Source organism: Balaenoptera musculus, chromosome 1 (assembly GCF_009873245.2).
Source record: "Balaenoptera musculus isolate JJ_BM4_2016_0621 chromosome 1, mBalMus1.pri.v3, whole genome shotgun sequence".
Taxonomy (NCBI): domain Eukaryota; kingdom Metazoa; phylum Chordata; class Mammalia; order Artiodactyla; family Balaenopteridae; genus Balaenoptera; species Balaenoptera musculus.
This window is the reverse complement of record NC_045785.1, coordinates 135,745,034-135,763,731: the sequence shown is the minus strand read 5'-3', so window position 1 is coordinate 135,763,731 and position 18,698 is coordinate 135,745,034. Positions and strand designations below refer to the sequence as shown.

At 42.9% G+C, this 18,698-nt stretch overlaps 1 pseudogene; it reads left to right on the top strand.

Moving 5' to 3' along the window:
* Window positions 1–56: 56 nt before the first annotated feature.
* Window positions 57–8,222, top strand: LOC118879832 (annotated as a pseudogene).
* The last annotated feature ends 10,476 nt before the right edge of the window (window positions 8,223–18,698 follow it).

The following is an 18,698-nucleotide window of genomic DNA, read 5'->3' as shown; positions in this document are numbered from 1 at the left end:
CCCTTCAGTCCTGGCTGGCTTCCTTCCCGGCTGAGAGAACACGTGATTTCCCGGTGATGGAGGTGGGTTTCTCCTGGCAGGGCGCCCCTGTACAGAGTGGTTCTTCATTCCAGAGAACAACCACAGCTGTGCCTTTTGCCCTTGAGCATTCTCAGACAGTTCATCATGGAGGAGCTAGGCAGTCTGTTGGAAAGGCCACCCAGAGTAGTACTGTTCCAGGCAGGTCATGGGCCAGGCTCAGAGACCTGCTACAAAGTGCTGACAAGATGGTAACCCTGCTGGAGCTTGTGAATGGCCTAGCGGGTACCCTTCCTTTGACCAAACTTCATACATAAAATATGGTTTGTTTCAGAATCCCTCAGAGTTTTTAACCCAGGATACTCCCCTGTTCTATGTGGCAAAGAGACCAGGAAAGTCATATGCTCAGTCTCCTCTGGAAAATGGGCAATGAGGGTCATGAAAATTTCCAGTTGTAGCAGGAAAACTGGCAAGCAGGCTGGGTCTCCGTTGAGCCTCAGTCAGGGCAGGGTCAGTGTACAGCAAGTAGGGAAACTGGCCTTGATCCTGCAACATACTATTTTCTCCGTATAGTCTGCTATTCCCCTGTCAAATTCATATATGCTGCCTGCAGGGCACTCACTTCCTTTGTAGAGCCAAGAGGTCAGTTGAAAGGACATCAAGGTTCTTTCATTCTGAGTCCTCCAGTGTCTTAAGGACAATGCATCAGACCCTTGGGCTAGAACTAAGTCAGGCCCTAGGAATGCTGGCCTAAGTCACCAGGACTGATACGCAGCCTGGCTCTTAAGAGATGGTCTTCATGGGCTAAAGCACTTCTGGAGAAAATGACACAAGGGTGCAGCAGGCGCCACTACAAGTGCTGGGTCCCCAGCTTCTGCTGGTCTCACAGTACGTAAAGTGCTGTTCCTTGCTTTGTTCACCTTCCCTTTCCCCTGAGTGACCATCCAAACTCCCACAAGTTCAAACCTCCTGCCCAACCTCCATACCCCTCACTGTGAGCAGAATCCTCGCCGCCTATGAATTTAACCACACCCATCCTTAATGTCAGCTACTGTCTCTTATCTCAGAGGCTGGCTGAAGTTTCCCTTCCTCTGTCAAGGCCTCCACCCATGTCCTTAACCCCCTCGTACTCACTCAGGAGACTTGCCTCCTCAGCTTCTCTCCTCTTTCCTACCTTTGCTCTCTGCTGCTCGTTCTTTCTCCTTTCCCAGTCTCTCCGAGAGTGAAACCAACTGACACTCCTTTCCTTGACTTTATCCTCCTCTATTTTGTGCCTTTCTCTCTCCTTCTGAACCAGTTCTGCTCCAATCGAGACAAGGTGGGAGGCTCAGGGAGGCCAGGAGTCAGGGTCTGGGTACGCAGATGGGGAGGGGCTGGAGTAGAGCCCCAGGACATGGAACAAAAAGGGAACTGAGGGCAGCATCAGGTGAAATAGGGTGAGAACAAAAGAGATGGTCAAACACTGTATCAATCCAAAATACATTGGGCAGAGAGGGGAAAAAATGGATGGGAGTTAAAGGATCTATGACTAGAAATAGGAAGATAGAGCCAAAAGTTGCAGGAAATTGGAAGGGAGCCAGAGCAGAGAGATTTCTCAAGGTGCAGATACCTAGCCTGGCCTCCATTTATAGGGGACCTGTGGCCTTGCCCATGGGTGGAGAGGGAGCAATTAAGGGTGCCAAGCCTGGACAATTTTCCTCCTCTGTCAGTCTCCTTAAAAGGATAATCAATGAGCACTGCTCTACTTCTTTAGTCCACCTTCACTTTAAAACTCACTGCAATCTGAATTCTATCTCTACCTTCCCACCAAAACCCCTTGGGAAGCAATCACCAATGGTCTCTGCATTGGTTCTTCTCTGAAAAACTCCCTCATGAGTTTTTCCTCCTCCTCCTCCTCCCCTGCCCAGTACCAAGTTTGTTTTAGGCTCTTCTAACCACACTCAACAATCATTAGGCATTTTCTTCTACTCTTGTGGATTTTAAATAACCATTTTGCTGTTAACTTCCAAATCTAGAACTCTGGTCCTTCTTTCTCTCCTGGTCATCAGACACACATCTGAACTGTTTGGCTCTGTGATCCCCAAAATGTTACTTGTGTGTACATTGCTGGTCAGAAGTGTCATGTGGCAAATGGAAGAATGGAAAGGGCTGCAGGATAAGGAAAGAAAACATAATGAGTGCCTACAAACAAGCTGTCAGGTCAAGTTATTTCTAAAAGAACAGGGATTTTAAACTTCTCTCTGAGGTGTTTACACACTCCCCAAATTCCTGTATAGGATAACTAAATTAAAATATCCTTGAGTATATGCCTGACTTTACCTCTTTCCTAACTGGGGCACCAAGAGTAGACTTGTGTCATAGAACTTTCCCTTCTGGGGCACTATCATTAAGGGAACTTATACTGAAAGTGGGCTTCTCTGTCCAACTGGCAAATTCCTTCGATTCTGTTAGCTTTAATTCCTCTGAAAGAGAATCTCATTGGCACAGCTAATCTTTGCATCCCAGGCCCTCCTTGGGAGGGAGTTCCTGCTTTTGCCTGGGAAGTCAGCAAAGGCCTCACAACGGCTGTGACATTTGAGATAGCCTTAAAGGATGATAGGTGCTGGGGGTAATTGTGTGTGTGCGTGTGTGAGTGTGGCAATTTCAGAATTTTGCAGCAGTATTCTAAATCTAGAGCCTTCATTCAACTATTGTTTACTTTTTTCTTTTCCTAAATCATAAGAGTCACTTTTATTCTTTAAAAAACTCCACATCTGAAGGAACTAGAATGAGTCTCTCTCCCTCATTTTGGTAGGGACACTTAACAAAGTCTAGAATAATATTCTCCCATTCATTCATTCATTCATTCACTCAGTAGTCAGTGCCTGCTATAGGCTAGAGCATTTTTTACAGGTTATAAAATGCAGTTTACAGATTATTTTGTTTAAGCCTTATAACCACCCTACCTAGTAGTTATTGTTACAAAATACATTTAATTCAGAAAACTGAGGCTCTAGGCAGTTAAGTAACTTATTCAAGATCAAATTATAAGTATAGTGGGGGAGGGGAGACTTGAATCCAGGTTGAATCTCCAAAAACTATGTACTTTCCACTACACCACACTGGGATGACTCACCAAATGGTGTGTTAGATCTGATATAATTGAACTATGTATCAGTAACTTGCCATCAGTCACTACCAGCTAACATCTGACATATGCTAGCTGAACATTTTCCTAAACTGAGAGTTCAAATTATATAACCAAAATGAGTACTCTTCTAAAATAATTCTACAAGTCTGAAAAAGTTTTCTAAGCAGATTAAGAAATAAATTTACTTATTTTTAAAACAAGTATATTTTTAATGAGTAATAGAAAATTCTGTCTCTCTAGCATTTGTCCTTTTCTTCTGTCCTTAGAAGCATATATATAATGTTTATTAATATATAATAATGCTGCCTTCCACATTATGAACTGGTCATTCCTGCTTATGTTTGCTTTTGGTTAATTCAGCCCCTTTGATTGTAGGGCTAAGAAATCAGTTCAGTCCTCGTGAGTAATTTTGTTTTTGCATCCCCTTTCTCTTTTGGATTGGAAAAGGAACAGATGCTTATTGTATAAAAGGCAAATCATACAGATGTCTTAGGAAGAAAAAGCCCTGGCAATCCCACCCCCAGACATAGCAGCTATTAATAATGTGGTACAGAGTCTTTCAAATTTCCTCATTCATATACCAACACATACTATATTTATACATATTTTTCCATAAATGAGATCTGCCATACATACTGTTTGGCAATTATTGTTTGTTTTTGACAAACAAACAGCTATCATTCTTTGTCAGTATCTATAGATTGATCTCAGCTTTCAGATAGCTTTTGACAAAGGAAAACATCCGTTTCACAGAAACAGAACGAATTTCAAATGTTTTGCCAATGCCTGCCTTAATCAAAACAAAGCCTGGGTGAGAAAGTGGGGCTACTGCTATATACTGAAAAAAATCAGCGTAGCTTAATAGTTGTTCCTATTACACAGTATGTTGTTGTAACATTCAGCCTTAAAAAAAAATTAGGTCATTACATCCACTTTTCGAATTAGCAGCCAATGGACCAGAGGTGAAATGAGGAACGTTTTGGAAAATACCCTCTCATGGGGTTGTCTTCAGGTAGTGGATTGTAAGGCTCTGAGGCATTTCAACAGCTTGCCACTAGCTAGAAACACACTTCCCAACACCTCAGCACTGATCTGTTAATGCCTCTCATTTAGTAAGAAACACAAGACAGATGAGTCAGTGTGCTGGGCAATTAACCCGTCAAGGGCTTTCTTCCTGAGCCTGGGATAACAGGCAGAAAAAGGAATGTAATCCTTAATGACTAACAAAGGGCACTGCTGGAGGGATGGGAACACACACGTACAAGGCATGTGATGGGCTCTTTTTCCATCTGGAACTACCTGCCACTCATCTCCTGAATTTACACAGATTTTTGCCATAGATTGATCTTGCCTGGGAATAAGATAAGTTTTTTCCCAGCTGTCTTGGAAATGGGAACTGACATATGTGATAGACTACACTCACAGAAGGCCGTATGTCTAACATTCCAGGTCTTGGACTGTCCATAAAGAAGCAAAGAAGTAGCCTAACCCCTGCCAGCATTTTATAGGACACAAAAGAGAATATATGTTCTCATGCTGAGCCATAAATATCAACATTAGTCCAGGGATTACCTGACATTTAGCCTGCTGGAACCCAAGTCATAGGCGTCAGAAAACTGAATATGCTATGTTCTTTTTCATGTTTTTACATAGCTCTGCGGCTTATCAGGGAATCCTGAGGCTGGACTTACAGGAAGCAAATGTTTCGTAATAATGTTCTATTAGTATTTTTCAAAACACTTTTTTTTTCCTTCCCTCCATATTATTTCTTTATTCCCTGAGATATTTTGTTTTGATTCCTGGTTTGGGAATCTTCATTTTTCAAATGAGAAGTTGAATAGTGCAAAATATTTAGAAGCTAATTCTTCTTCCTTTCCCCTAAATCTTTGGTCTGCTGTCATTAAGACAAGATCTGACAAGCAGGCTGCTGGAAGTTTTGTACACTCTCTCAGTGTAAAACTGTGGGAGTAATAAAGTAAGTTTGGGAGGGTTAAAAGGAGGACGATGGAAACTTCTTAAGCTGTTTGTGAAACTGTCTTAAGTTTTCAGCAATTATTCTCATTAATAACATTTATGTTAATAATTATTAGTATCCCCTTTCTCTTTCAAAAGTGTTCTGGCTTGGACACTAAATTACATGATCACTGTTAATCATATAAGACAGTATTCTGCCAGCACAATGGAAGTAGGGTCATGTAACAACTGTACACTGAACAGTACAATAATTGTATATTAAACAATGGCAGTTTTCTGTCCAAATTTAAAGTGCACATATCCTTCATCCTAGAAATTTCCCTTCTTTGAATCTATTCTATAGAAATTCTCATGTTATGAGATTATATATATACAGATCATGCACACACACACACACACACACATACACAAGAATGCTTAGTGAAAATTGGAAAAGATCTAAATGTTTATCAGTAGTCTAGTTAAACACAATGGAGTCCTATATAATTATTATAAAATAAGGTGGTAGATCTATATGTGTTGATGAGATGATGAAATATTCAAGACCTATTTTTAAATTAAAAAAGCAAGTTGTGGAAATGTATATATGGCAGTGCTTGCTATGGCTGGCTCTGAGTAGGTTCAGATGAGGTTCTCTCATAATCTCCTCCAGCTCCCACCCCCACCCCCCAAAACCAGGCCAAATCAACATCAGCCTAAACACTAACTGCTTACTATGCAAATGAAGCTTCTCTCCTAGCCTTTCCATTTAACCAGATTGCGCCCCCTCCCCACAAACACACACAGACACATCCTCTCCAATATACTGTGTTGGCCAGAAAGTGCCTTCGCTTTTTAAGTAAAGATAGAAGACACATTTTTCATTTTCACCAAGAAGTTTATTGAACAACGTATTCACCTTTTTGTTCCCCTACCTTCTGCCATTTTCCAGGCAATTTCATAATTCCATCTTCCCAAAACTTTTAATTTTTTTGAGCAAAGAACTGTTCCAGGTGACTTTTACAGTCTTCCAGGGAATTGAAATTTTTTCCATTAAGAGAATTTTGTAAACACCGAAATAAATGGAAATCCAAAGGTGCAATGTCTGGTGAATATGGCGGATGAATCAGAACTTCCCAGCCAAGCTGTTAACAGTTTTTGCCTAGTCATCAAAGAAACATGCGGTCTTGCATTATCCTGATGGAAGATTATGCATTTTCTTTGACGAATTCTGGAGGTTTTTCGTTGAGTGCTGCTTTCAGTTGGTCTAATTGGGAGCAGTACTTGTTGGAATTAATCGTTTCATTTTCCAGAAGGAGCTCATAATAGAGGACTCCCTTCCAGTCCCACCATATACACAACATCACCTTCTTTGGAAGACGACCAGCCTTTGGTGTGGTTGGTGGGGGTTCATTTCGCTTGCCCCACGATCTCTTCTCTTCCACATTATTGTACAGTTTCCATTTTTCATCGCCCTTCACAATTTGTTTTAAAAACGGAACGTTTTTGTTACGTTTAAGTAGAGAATTGCATGAGGAAATATGGTCAAGAAGGTTTTTTTCTCTTAACTTATGTGGAACTCAAACATCAAAGCGATGAACATAACCAACCTGGTGCAAATGATTTTCAACACTTGAGTTGGATGTTTTGAGTATGTCGGCTATCTCCTGACGTGGTATAATGTTGATCATCTCAATAATGTCTCGATTTGATCGCATCAACTTCAGCTGGTCTACCTGACCGTGGAGCATCATCCAGTGAGAAATCTCCATGTGATACTTCACAAACCACCTTTGACATGTCGATCAGTCACAGCACCTTCTCATAACCTGCACAAATCTTTTTTTACCCTTTCAGTTGCATTTTTACCTTTCTTGAAATAATAAAGCATAATATGCCGAAAATGCTTTTTTCTTCCATCTTCAATATTAAAATGGCTACACAAAAATCTAACAATTTTGATGTCTTTTTTTAAATGCACGCTGATATGACAGCTTTCACATCTAACAAAATTGTTTTAAATTAAGTTAAAGACAACTAAGTGCTGCTAGAGCTATCTTACTGAAAAAACCAAACTAACCTTTTGGCCAACCCAAAAGAAATTCTGGAGAGGCCATAATCTGCAATACAATCTTCTTGTTCTAATATGTATATTGGAAAGAGATTTGCAAATCTTTTGACGGTGATTACTTCTGAGGAGTAACTGTTATTCCCTTCCATACTTTTATTTTAACTCATAAGCATATATTTTATGTTTATAATTTTTTAAAATTAGTTATAAAAGGAATACATGAGTAGTTTGCCATATAAAATTGTATATTTTAGGTGCATCTAGAGCAATCTGGAAACTCTTAGAGAAAATGAGTAGAGAGCCAGACCTCTGGCATTTTCCTGTAAAATATCTTGGAGTGGGATGTGGCATATTCTATACTATCTCCCAATTATCAGGCTAACTGAGAAATAAAGTTGAAATGTAGCTTTTCGTTTCCAACTTTTTCATAATCATTTAAACTGGATCAGTTAAACAGATGCATTAGTTGCTTGCTCTGAATCTCTTTGGAAGTAGATTATGAAACATAACTACCAAAAAAAGAGTTAAACAAGAAACAAAAGAAAAATAAGCTGATATAAAAATCTAGGGTTGGAACTGTGTCTTTCGTTGGAATTCATGGAGCACACCGAGGTCTCAGGGAACCTGTATGGGACCAGCAAAGCGGCCGTGCCGGCGGTGCAAGCCGTGTGAACCGCATCTGTTGACGTGGGTCCTGCAGGGCCATGCGCAACATCGGGAAGCCTGACCTGCGGCCACCTGCATCTTCCTGCGGTCGCCCTCGCTGGACCGCCTGGAGCGCGGAACACAGACACAGAGGCAGAGCCTGGCCGCCGCCCGGGCCGACCTGATAAACCTGGAGAGCAGCAAGGAGCCCGGCCTGTTTGACCTGATCATGGGCAAAGACAGGATGGACAAGGCCTACTGGGCCCTGAAGGAGGCGCTCTCGACGAAATGAAGAAGGCTCAAGGAACGGCCCCTCCTGAGGAGGTCTGCCAGCTGTGTCCCCCCCCCCCGGGGCCTGGGGCCTGGCACCCCTTCGGGCCAGGGTGCTCTGCTCGCCTCGGCTAGCGCCCTGGGGTGCGGGTCTCTCCAGCCCCCTCGCTTACCCCGCCGTGGTTGTTGAAGGACCTTACCACCCCCCAAACGCCCACCCTTCTCCCCTCACCCCCTTCTCCTCACTTCCTTTCCCCCCTCGACTCCCTTCCTGCCACCCAGCCTTCCCTCGTATCCACGGGATCCCCCACTCCCAGCTCTGTCTCCTTCCTGGCGTGAGGACTCTTACCCACCTTCTGCTCTCATCTCTGTTCTCCTATACTCCTCTTATAGGGCTTAATTTATTTTATTTCTGTTTGTCCATCATTTTGCCGCCAAAACCCCACTGCCCCCTTCTAGCTGGATTGTAGCTTCTTCAGAGCAGGGACTGCTCAGATTTGAAGCAAAGGTGCCCAGCACAACACTTGGCACATAGTAGGTACTTATAAATCTTTGTTTAATAAATGAAACCTTGGCATAAAACAGAACAACAAAAAATTCCTCACTCTAACTCTACAGAAAACCCTCGCAACCATTTTAAAGTTTCCCCCAGGGAAGGGATACTCTTGGGCAGGTACAGCCTTGTTTTGAGTTGGCTCAGTGGCTGAAGTTTCAGAAGTTTCTCTGCATTGTTTCCCCCTGTTGGGTATTGGAGTGAAGTGCTTTTTGTAACTGCCACATTTTGCAGTTTCCCTAACCTTTCTTCTGGGAAATTAGAGTTAGAGCTTTGGAACTAATGGGTGAAACAACACGCATTCTGCATACACCTATTGTTACTGGTGGCTTAGCTGTGCACAACACTCTGGATGAGCTGGCTCAGGAGACACAGTGACTCATGTCATTTTCCCTGAAACCAGGGGTGACCTGGAGCACTTCAGGCCAGGAGGAAGTTAGTTTCTCACCCTCTAGCTCTGTAGCTCCGACTGTGGACGAGTCTGGGCACCATCTCGGCATCCATCAACATGACTGAATTAGTTGCTGCTCTATCTGATAGTAACGGGGATGGCGCCTGGCTACAGGAAAACTTCCTTGCTTGGCTAAGAGAGGTTGTGACCTGCCTGCCCACGGATTTAATGGGAACATGAAAATCTGCATTTGACTAAAGCTTTAGTATCCCCAGTTAGAGACACGGTAACATTAACTAGGCAACCTCTTTTAGAACCCGTGAGTATGAAGCTATTAGCTATTCAAATTTCGTGAATTAGCTTAATAGTATGACTGTTTCTGACATCTAACTGAGAGCTACTTGGAAGTAGGCACTTGGATGGAGGGGTAGGGAATGGGAGAATACAGAAAGATGCCAAAGAGAGGAGGATTTGGGGGCACAAACATGGTTACCTAAAGACCACAGACCTGGCACTGTAGAGAGATTAGGGGAGACTCAGAGGCCTGTCCTGAGCACTTGGAGAAAGCGATGAGTGTCAGAGAAAGGTGCAGAAAAGATTTCTGAACGGGGAGAATCAGAAGGTCCCTAAACTTTGTGTGTGTACAGTAGTTTTGATTTTGTATTGTGATCTCCTAGTCTAATAAGATGAAGACTAGCAGGCTGATCTGAGATGGAACTTGCAGGAGACACCTAGCACTGATAAGGATGGCAAAGTGGATGAAATTCTGAGGGCCTTACTGATTTTTTTAAAACATATTTATTTATTATTTGGTTGCACTGGCTCCTTAGTTGCGGCATGCTGGCTCCTTAGTTGTAGCATGCATGTGGGATCTAGTTCCCAGACCAGGGATCGAACCCAGGCCCCCTGCATTGGGAGCGCAGAGTCTTAACCACTGCACCACCAGAGAAGTCCCCAGCCTACTGATTTTTAACATAAAAGTTTGTTTTGTTTCGTTTTTTAATTTTCAGAAGTAATATGTATGCAGGAAACTTGGAAAACATAAAAAGCACAAAGGACCCAACAGACAAACAAACCAACAAAAGCAGAAGTAATTCCATCTCCAGAGATACTAACCTTTACCATTTCGGCATGTATGCTTCCAGTCTTTGTCTAAGCCCATATTCACACATGTGTGTATCTTTTTTAGAATGTAAACTATTCCTACTCACATACTGTTCTACAGTCTGGACCTAGTATATCCTGAAACGTGTTAGTGAGGTGGCTGGGAGTGATTTTTCTCTGTCTTTCTATAGTTCTGTACACTCACCTCACTGCCCTGTTGCAGGAAGCTTGGTCCCTCGGAGACTGATTGCTGTAGACTGACCCTGCTCACCCAGGGCCTCTTTGTTCACTGACAGGGTACCAAGGCTCAGCTGAAAAAGATGACAAGACTCTGCTAATTCGTACATTACTTTGCATATATTTTCTTAAGATGCTTTTAAGTAGCACGGAAGATGAAACAAAATAGATTGATTAATGTAATCTGTGGGCTAACATTCAGGGTCCCCCGTTTGTGGAACTAAACCATGTAATCACAGCCTGGGGTAAGAAAGCTGATTATACGCACAGAGAAAAAAGCTGAGACGTGCCCAAGGAGACATACCTTCACAGTACATACAAGGGTACCTGCCCTATACCTTCTTTTCCTGTCTCTTAACGCTTTATACTCTTGACACTGGCCAGTGGGGCTGAACTGTTGAGCCTGAGTACTTCCCCGTTGGGCCCTGCCTCTCCTTCCTACTACCACTGCTTCCTTACTTTAGCCCTATCTCTCATGTGGATTACTGCAAAAGCCCTATACCTTGTCTTCCTGCTCCCAATCTGGCCCCTATCTGCTCCATCCTCACCATTTGCAGTTAAAGGAACTTTCTGACATGAATATCTCTGTCTGTTCCTGTTACCTATCACCATGTAATAACAAGCCACCCCAAAGCTTAATGGCCTAAAACAACCACAATTTTATTATGCTCACAGATTCCGTGGGTCAGGAGTTCAAACAGGGCATGCAGGGTTGGTTTTTCTCTGCCCTGTGATTGTAGAGCCGGTTTGACTTGAGTAACTGGGATGGGAACAGCTGGAGTTGGAAGATGTACTCCTAAGGTGCTTTCTTTACTTGCATGTCTGACACCTAGGCTGCAAAGGAGAAGGACAGGTTCAGGTGGCACTGTTGACCAGGGGACCTATGTGTGGCCTCCTCAACATCATGGCCTCAGACGGTCAGACTTCTTCTGTGGTGGCTCAGTGCTTCAAGTGCTACTGTCTCCCGGGAGCAAGGTGGAAGCTCCATGGTCTTTAGTGACCTAACCTCAGAAGTCATATAGCTTCATCTCCACTGTATTCCATTGGTCAAAACAGTCAGAAGCCTGCCTCAATTCAAGGGAAGAGAATATAAATTCTACCTCTAGATGGGAACAATGCCAAAAATTTTGCAGCTATGTTTTAAAATCATCTATCTATCTATCTATCTATCTATCTATCTATCTATCTATCTATCATCTATCTACCTAGTTTTTAGATTTGTATAAGCACAAAAGACAATTTTAAAAGGTACACACCAAACTGGTAAAGATGGGAGGAGGGAAGGAGACTTTCACTCTTTATTCTCTACACTTCCAAAGGAGGGGAAAAAATTAGTGGAATTATAGGTGAGTTTTAGTTTGTACAGAAAATTACTTCCCCTATTACCTCAAGCTTGCAAAGGCTAAGAATATCATGGTAGGTCTTAAGTTGGTACATTCTAAAAGGAAGTGCTAAATCGCCTAGCTAAGCAGGGCACACAAACACATTGTGAAATGCCTCTGCAAGTATCAGCCCATTACCCACCTTCAGGCTATGGCAGAGAAGCTAGAAACATCTTTTGGGAGGTTTAAGAGGCCAGAGCAAAGGCTTCTTTATAGAGAGCGGTCCTGTTGCTGTGTTCCACAACTCATCCCATCCCTACTCTGCCACAGGAAACATCCTCTCACCTTAAACAAAGTGAGAGAGCTTCACAAGAATCATTTGAGGATCTTGACCTGTGTCTCTGGGAGTTCAAGGGACACAGGGACTGGTGACTGACTTTCACCAGAAGAAGCCTAAAGGTGAAATGTTGCCTGGAGGAGACTGCCTTGCAACAAAATGAAGAGAGAGGACTCATTGGCAGGAAGCTGCCCTTTCACTGTTGGGTGGGCCATTGGAATGGAGGTGACCCATTCACAGGCCACCCATGACTGGCGTGAGGGATCCCAGATTCTTAGATTGGAAGGATTATAATACTTCATATTTATGAAATGTTTAAAGGTTTGCAGATGTTCTGGAATTTAAAAAAACATATCATCTGAATTTCACAAAAATCTATAAAGGAAGAGTTACATCATTTTAAAGATTTTATAGATAAAGAAAGTGACAAGCAGCAAGGTTAGGTGATTTGTCTGAGGTTACAGAGTTAGTTAGTACCAGATCCAGGACTCTGCTAACTCGAAATTGAGTGTTCCATCCTGTAGTGCACACCATGGCTTTCTCTATCTTGGTTAGTACACGGCCCTGGGTCAGTATGATAAGGCCATTAATGACAGACGTTATAGCCTCTTGTGGTTGAGAGTTCAGAACAAAATCAACAATGACCATACCTCTTGGATGACTGTTTCAAAAACCTTCCTGGAAGCAGCCAGGCCCATCTGAAGTGTCTAAGAAAGTGAAGACTATAACAAGAATTCACTTAGCATGTTGGTTTTCTTGAAGCCAAGAGAGTTTTCGGTTCAAATCATTCTGGTGATGAAATTAGAAGCCTGTCCTATATCTTTAATAAATAGCCACACTCCCTTCCTTTTCCTCCGCAGCAGAACTTGGCAAATGGCATGTTGGAAAGAGAGTTATGCCTCCTTAGAGGGCTTCTAGCCTGTCCCCTGGGATAAATTTGCAGGACAAGTTCGGGGTGATTTTCATTGTGGAAAATTTGACATTAATTCATTTACATTAGTTATGCATCTTTGTTTTTATTTATTTAAAGAGCAAACACATTTCTTCTGAATAAAGGGAACAACAAATATAACTTGTTAAATATAGCAGACAGGATCCAAATCTCTGCTCTGCCAGTTACTAGCAGTGACCTTGGGCAAGTTACTGAAACCCTCTGAGCCTCCGTTTCCTCATCTATTAAACTGGAATAGTAACACGAGGGTTTGAAAGTTCCTTGGTGCCTACTGACTATCTATTCCCCCAGTTTCCATTTGGAGATCCTTCGCCCCTACCCTCTAACCCTTTGGTCTGGTTGGGGGCTCCACCACCTCACTCCAGGAATGCAGAACATGACTGGGGAGAGACTCTTCGAGGTCCCTGGCCATGAGACCAGTTCGTGATGAGCACATGACCCCACCTAATTGGAGTGCACTGAGCTCTCAGGAGGAAGCTCTTTATTTTCTGCCAAGAAGTGAGACACTGGAAAACTGTCTGGCTGAAGCAGCTTCAGCCACCTGCCCCCACATGGAACCTGAGAACAAAGCCAACACACAAAGGCAGGTGGAGCCAGTCCAGGAGATGGAGGGAGGAGACAAGGTTCTGATAACATTGTTTGAGTCCAGTCATGCCTGAGGCCAGCCCTGTACCTGGACTTCTCTGTCTCATGAGCCAATCAATGCCCTTTGATTTATACCTGTTTGTTCAGATAAATCAAGAGGATCCTCAGTGAGATTCTCCCTAAATTTGAGAAGAAAATAATGTCTTGTAAAGTGCTTGGCAAAATACCTGGTACACAGTAAGCACTCAATAAAGGTTAGCTTGATTGTGCTTCCTTTGGTGTTTCGTTCAGAAAAGAGGAGACTTCAAACTTATTTCGAATACTGAGCACATTTTGCCAGGCATGGTAAAGAGCCAGTATTATTGAGAGGTTGAATCCCATGAGGTGTGGTATCAGAGATACCAAGAAGGCTCTCCTATCCTCCAAAACACCTCTCTTTCCTTGGCACTGATAGATGTCAGAAATAGCCATGAATCCCTTTGTTTTAAGATCTTTTGAGAGAAGTTTCTCATTTAGCCATAGCAGCTGTGGGAATGAGTCCATTAGCTCCATTCCTGAGGGCAGATTTTGATAGTGACCCACAGAGATAGTGGAGGCCACTGGGTGTCCTGAGGGAGCCACACCCAAAGGAGACTGCAGCACTGAATGTCCAACTGTCTTCCTGCATCGTTTTGCATGGGCTATCCTTGCTGGGCACCCTCAAGAAGCTCCAACCTGAGATTTTACAAGGTATGGACTTTTTCTGCACTTTAAGCTGGATATTTGGCTAAAATGTCCAGACAAACCTTTATTAACCAGCAAGCACCGCACCTAACCCAGTCCTCTTCTGCCCAGGCAGCCACCAGATCCTAGCCCTCAGCTGCAGATGTTCCAAGGGAACCAAGGACCATAAGGACAGTGGCAGCCAAAAATAGCAGAAGCAGCCCAAGGTGGTGAGACCGAGGAACGGCTGCAGTGACAAGAGAATCAGAACTTGCTCCTGTCAGGTATGAGTGAGGCAGGTAGCTCGGTCATCTGTGACTCTTGCCTGCAGAGGAGATGGCTGGATGTAAAGAATGGAGATCCCACCCGGACTGAGTATGGAGAATATAGTTTAAAGTGCTTTTACAAAAAGGACAGAGCAGACCCTGATAAGGACCCGTGTCATATTTCAAAGAAATTAGGCAGAAACATCTGGAATCAACAGTCTAAACAATCAGGTGTCCTATTTGACCCTCAAGGCTTCAACTAACTTCCTTCCTTCCTTCCTTTCTTCCTTCCTTCCTTCCTTCTTTCCTTCCTTCCTTCCTTCCTCCCTTCCTTCCTCCCTCCCTCCCTTCCTGCTTTCCTCCCTCCCTCCCTTCCTTTCTTTCCTCTTTCCTTCCTTTCCTTCTTTCTTTCACTCTTTAACTTAGAGCCCTAGTTTTCTTCCTTTTAAACCTATATACCCCACAAAAGTCTCATTCTGTTGATTTGAGTAGTTTCCCTCCTCAAAGTCCTGTTCCGTGGCTACATAGATATTTCCTTCTTCTGTTTATTCACGAGCTAATACCTGGCAGGCAGCACAATGCCAAAGTTTTGCACCGTCTACTTTGCTAGAACGACTCTAAGCCACTGTCAGCCAGGTCAGAGCACAGGGCTCCAGAGAAGGTGAAATACCACTTCCTGAGCCTGGTGACTTGTGGAAATAGACCATTCACAAGAATTGAGAGAGATTAATTGAAAAGGGAATAAGCTCTTACACATTAATGTTATTTAAGGCGAAGTACCTGTACACCTGAAATTATTTTGAATTTGCTTCCCACATTTTAGGATAAATTGCACTCTAACATTTTATCATTTTCTACTTCATATTCACTCATCTTTTTGACCTCAATCTCACTGGTGCATTTGAATAATTTTTCTGTACACACACCCCAGCTAGTATTAGTCCCAGTACAGATAAGCATTTCCAAGTGTCCCTATCTCTACATAACATGCATTAGATAACTTGACAGCAAAAAAAAAGGTATGTAAAATAAGCAGGAATGAAAGAGAATTCTTTATTATAGGTACCATTGGATAGAATATCATGAAACTAAACACCAAATTAGGGTATTTCAGCTTTCCCCAGAATTGTATTTCATATCAGCAACTTGATCTCACCATTTAGAAACATTTTTATATACTAAGGAATCCATTAACTGGCTTGTATTGGTCAGAATTGTCTAGAGAAACAATGTGTGTATATATATGTATATATACACACATATACACAGGGTGGGGGGAGATTATTACAAGGTATTGGCTCATGAGATTATGGAGGCTTGGAAGTGTCATGGTCTGCGGGCTGCAAATGGAGACCCAGGAAACCTGGTGGCTCGTGTGTAGTTCCAGTTCAAGTCTGAAGGCCTGAGAACCAGGGAAGTTGGTGATGTAAGTTCCAGTCCAAAGTGCAGGAGAAGACCAATGTGCCAGCTCAAGTAGTCAGGTCAAGAGTGAATTCTTTCCTCTGTGTTTTTGTTCTATTCAGATGCTCAACAGACTGGTTGAGGCCCACCTACACTGGGGAGGGCAATTTGCTTTACTCAACCTACTGATTCAAATGCTAATCTCATCCAGAAACAGCCTCACAGACATACCCAGAAACAACGTTTAACCAAATATCTGGGAACCCCGTGTCCTGATCAAGTTAACACATAAAATTAACCATCGTATGGTTCTATGATGAAAGTAATTATTTTAATTGACAAGTAAGCAGTGGTAGCAATCTGATTTGAATAATTTGAATGATGCAAAAATTCTTAACAAACATTTATTGAGCACCTACAATGTACCAGGCACTCTCTGGACCAGGAAAAGTCAAGGGTCACTGTCCCTACTTTGGAGTATCAGGAAAGGTTTTACAAAGGTGGTAACACTTCAGTTGAGTTCTCCAAGAAGAATGAGAATCCATAAGATTACCAAGGGGAGAGGATAATCCAGGCAGGGGGAACAGCATGTGCAAAGTCATGGAGGACTATTCTGGGAAGTGTGAGTGGTTCCACATGATTAGAGTTATGAAGGCTATTATGAAGGAGAGTGGTAGAAGATGAAGCTTAAGGGGTAGGTAGAGGCTAGCGCACAAGGGTGTTATAGGTTAGGGCACACACTGTAGGCTGCCATTCCATGAACCACTTCTTCTTGTTAACAAAACTTTGATTTTGTTCAGGTGGTAAGGTATCCAGGGCCAAGATATAAATCACAATTGGTCAAGCCAATCATAGCAATCCCCTTTACCCTTATGATAATGCTTGGTCTAGGATTGGGTATGGCACTTAGTTATGGCCAGAGAAATAGAAGTCTGGTAGAGGGCACAGAAAAAAGAGTTTCACCTCTGATTAAAAAAAAAAAAAAGAACTCTGTACAAGAAGGAGTTCCCTTTTTCCCCCTTCCCTTCTTTAGTGATTTGAATGTTGTCATAGGAGGATGTGACATCTAGAGTTGCAATAGCCATCTTGTGACCATAATGGGAAGCCTGAGGATGACAGTCACACACTGTGGATGGAAGAGAAAGGACAGAAAACAGTAGGGTCTTCAACAACATCACAGAGTCAACAAACCAATTGTAAGACTGCCTGCCTTAGGACTTCTAGCTTAGAAAACAGTAAGGATCTTCTGGTTAAAGCCACTGTTAATCGTGCTTGCTGTCAAATTTGTCATAACTGCTGTTATGGTAAGGGTGACATTTTGGATGTATGATTAAGGAGTTTGGCCCTTATCATGAAAAGAAATGGGAGCTATGGAGAGGTTTAGACAGAGGAATGTGTTGTCAGATTTGTGCTTGAAAACCATTACTCTGGGTGCTGTGCACAGGATGGGCTGAAAATGGAAGAAACCGAGGCAGAGAGACCAGTTATGAAGCTACTGTAACTGCCCAAGAGATTAGGTAGAACCTGAGCAAAAGAAGTGACAATAATAACTGGGGGATGAGGATAAATCAGAGATATTTTTAAGTCAAAATAACACACCTTAGTGACTAAGTGGATGAGAGAGGTGGGGAAGATAGGAGAATCAAGGATAGCTCAGAATTTCTGACTTGGTTGACTTGAGATACAGGAGATCTGACTCTCATTCTGGTTCTGCCGCAAGCTAGTCGAATGATCCTAGGCTAGTTTTCTCGTTTTGGGAAGGTCAGATTAAAAATATAACAGCAGATTGATCTCATCCCTCTTGACAGCTCCAACTCCCAGGAGCACTTTTGCTGAAAGGACTAGAAGGGGCCAGGAGAACCACCTTGGGGAAGGAAGAACCCCTCTTTCTCTAGTGGATCCTCAGATTGATTTGTGCAGAGCTGGGTGGTGGGTGACTTTGAGTCTTTGTCTGCCTTTTTGGCTTAGGCTGACAGCAGTGTGAGAAGTAGGGCCGGGGGTTCCTTGATGCCTGGATGATGCCCAAGCATGTAAATTAAAACCAGCAAAACATCATTTCCCACATACCCTCAAGACTTCTCCTTTATTAAAGTCTTCATACAAAGCCTTGTCCACATCCCCTAGGATCCACTTCGGGGCATGGAGTTCTTTCCTTCTGCAGTTTCTTTACCATCTGGATCTTCCAGCTTCAAAGAGTAGCCATTTGCGTTCAGGCAAACCAGTTATTCCTTTTTACATGAGGGCAAGAAACAATGGAACAGGTAAAATGATGTCTTTACCCTGGGAAGCTGAGGGGAATGATGCAAACCAGGCACAAAGCCCAGAAACTGTTGCCAGGATACATCGCTGTTGGGTGGCAAAGGTCACAGAACCATGGAAAGGGTTTCACAAATGACTAATTCGCTTTAATTTATTTCTCTTTATAAAAAGATTGCCTCGGGCTCACCAAGACTTACTACAGTTCAAATTTTAATCTCTCTCACTCCTATACCACTTTTTAATATTAGTTTTACACATTATCTCGTTTGATGGGGAGGAAGAATTGAGGAATGCAAAGGTCCAGACCCTTCCCTATATTCAGGGCAATTCTGAAGAGCCATCCCATCTCCAGAACTCCCCCTGGGATCAGCTGAGGCCCCTGAGGCAACTGCATCATAATTCAACAGCTCCCTTTGCCAATCCTGTTTCACTCCCACTCTTAGAGGTGTTGTTCCTGGTGGCACTCCCCAGTAAAATTCCTGCATGTGTCAAAGAAAAACCA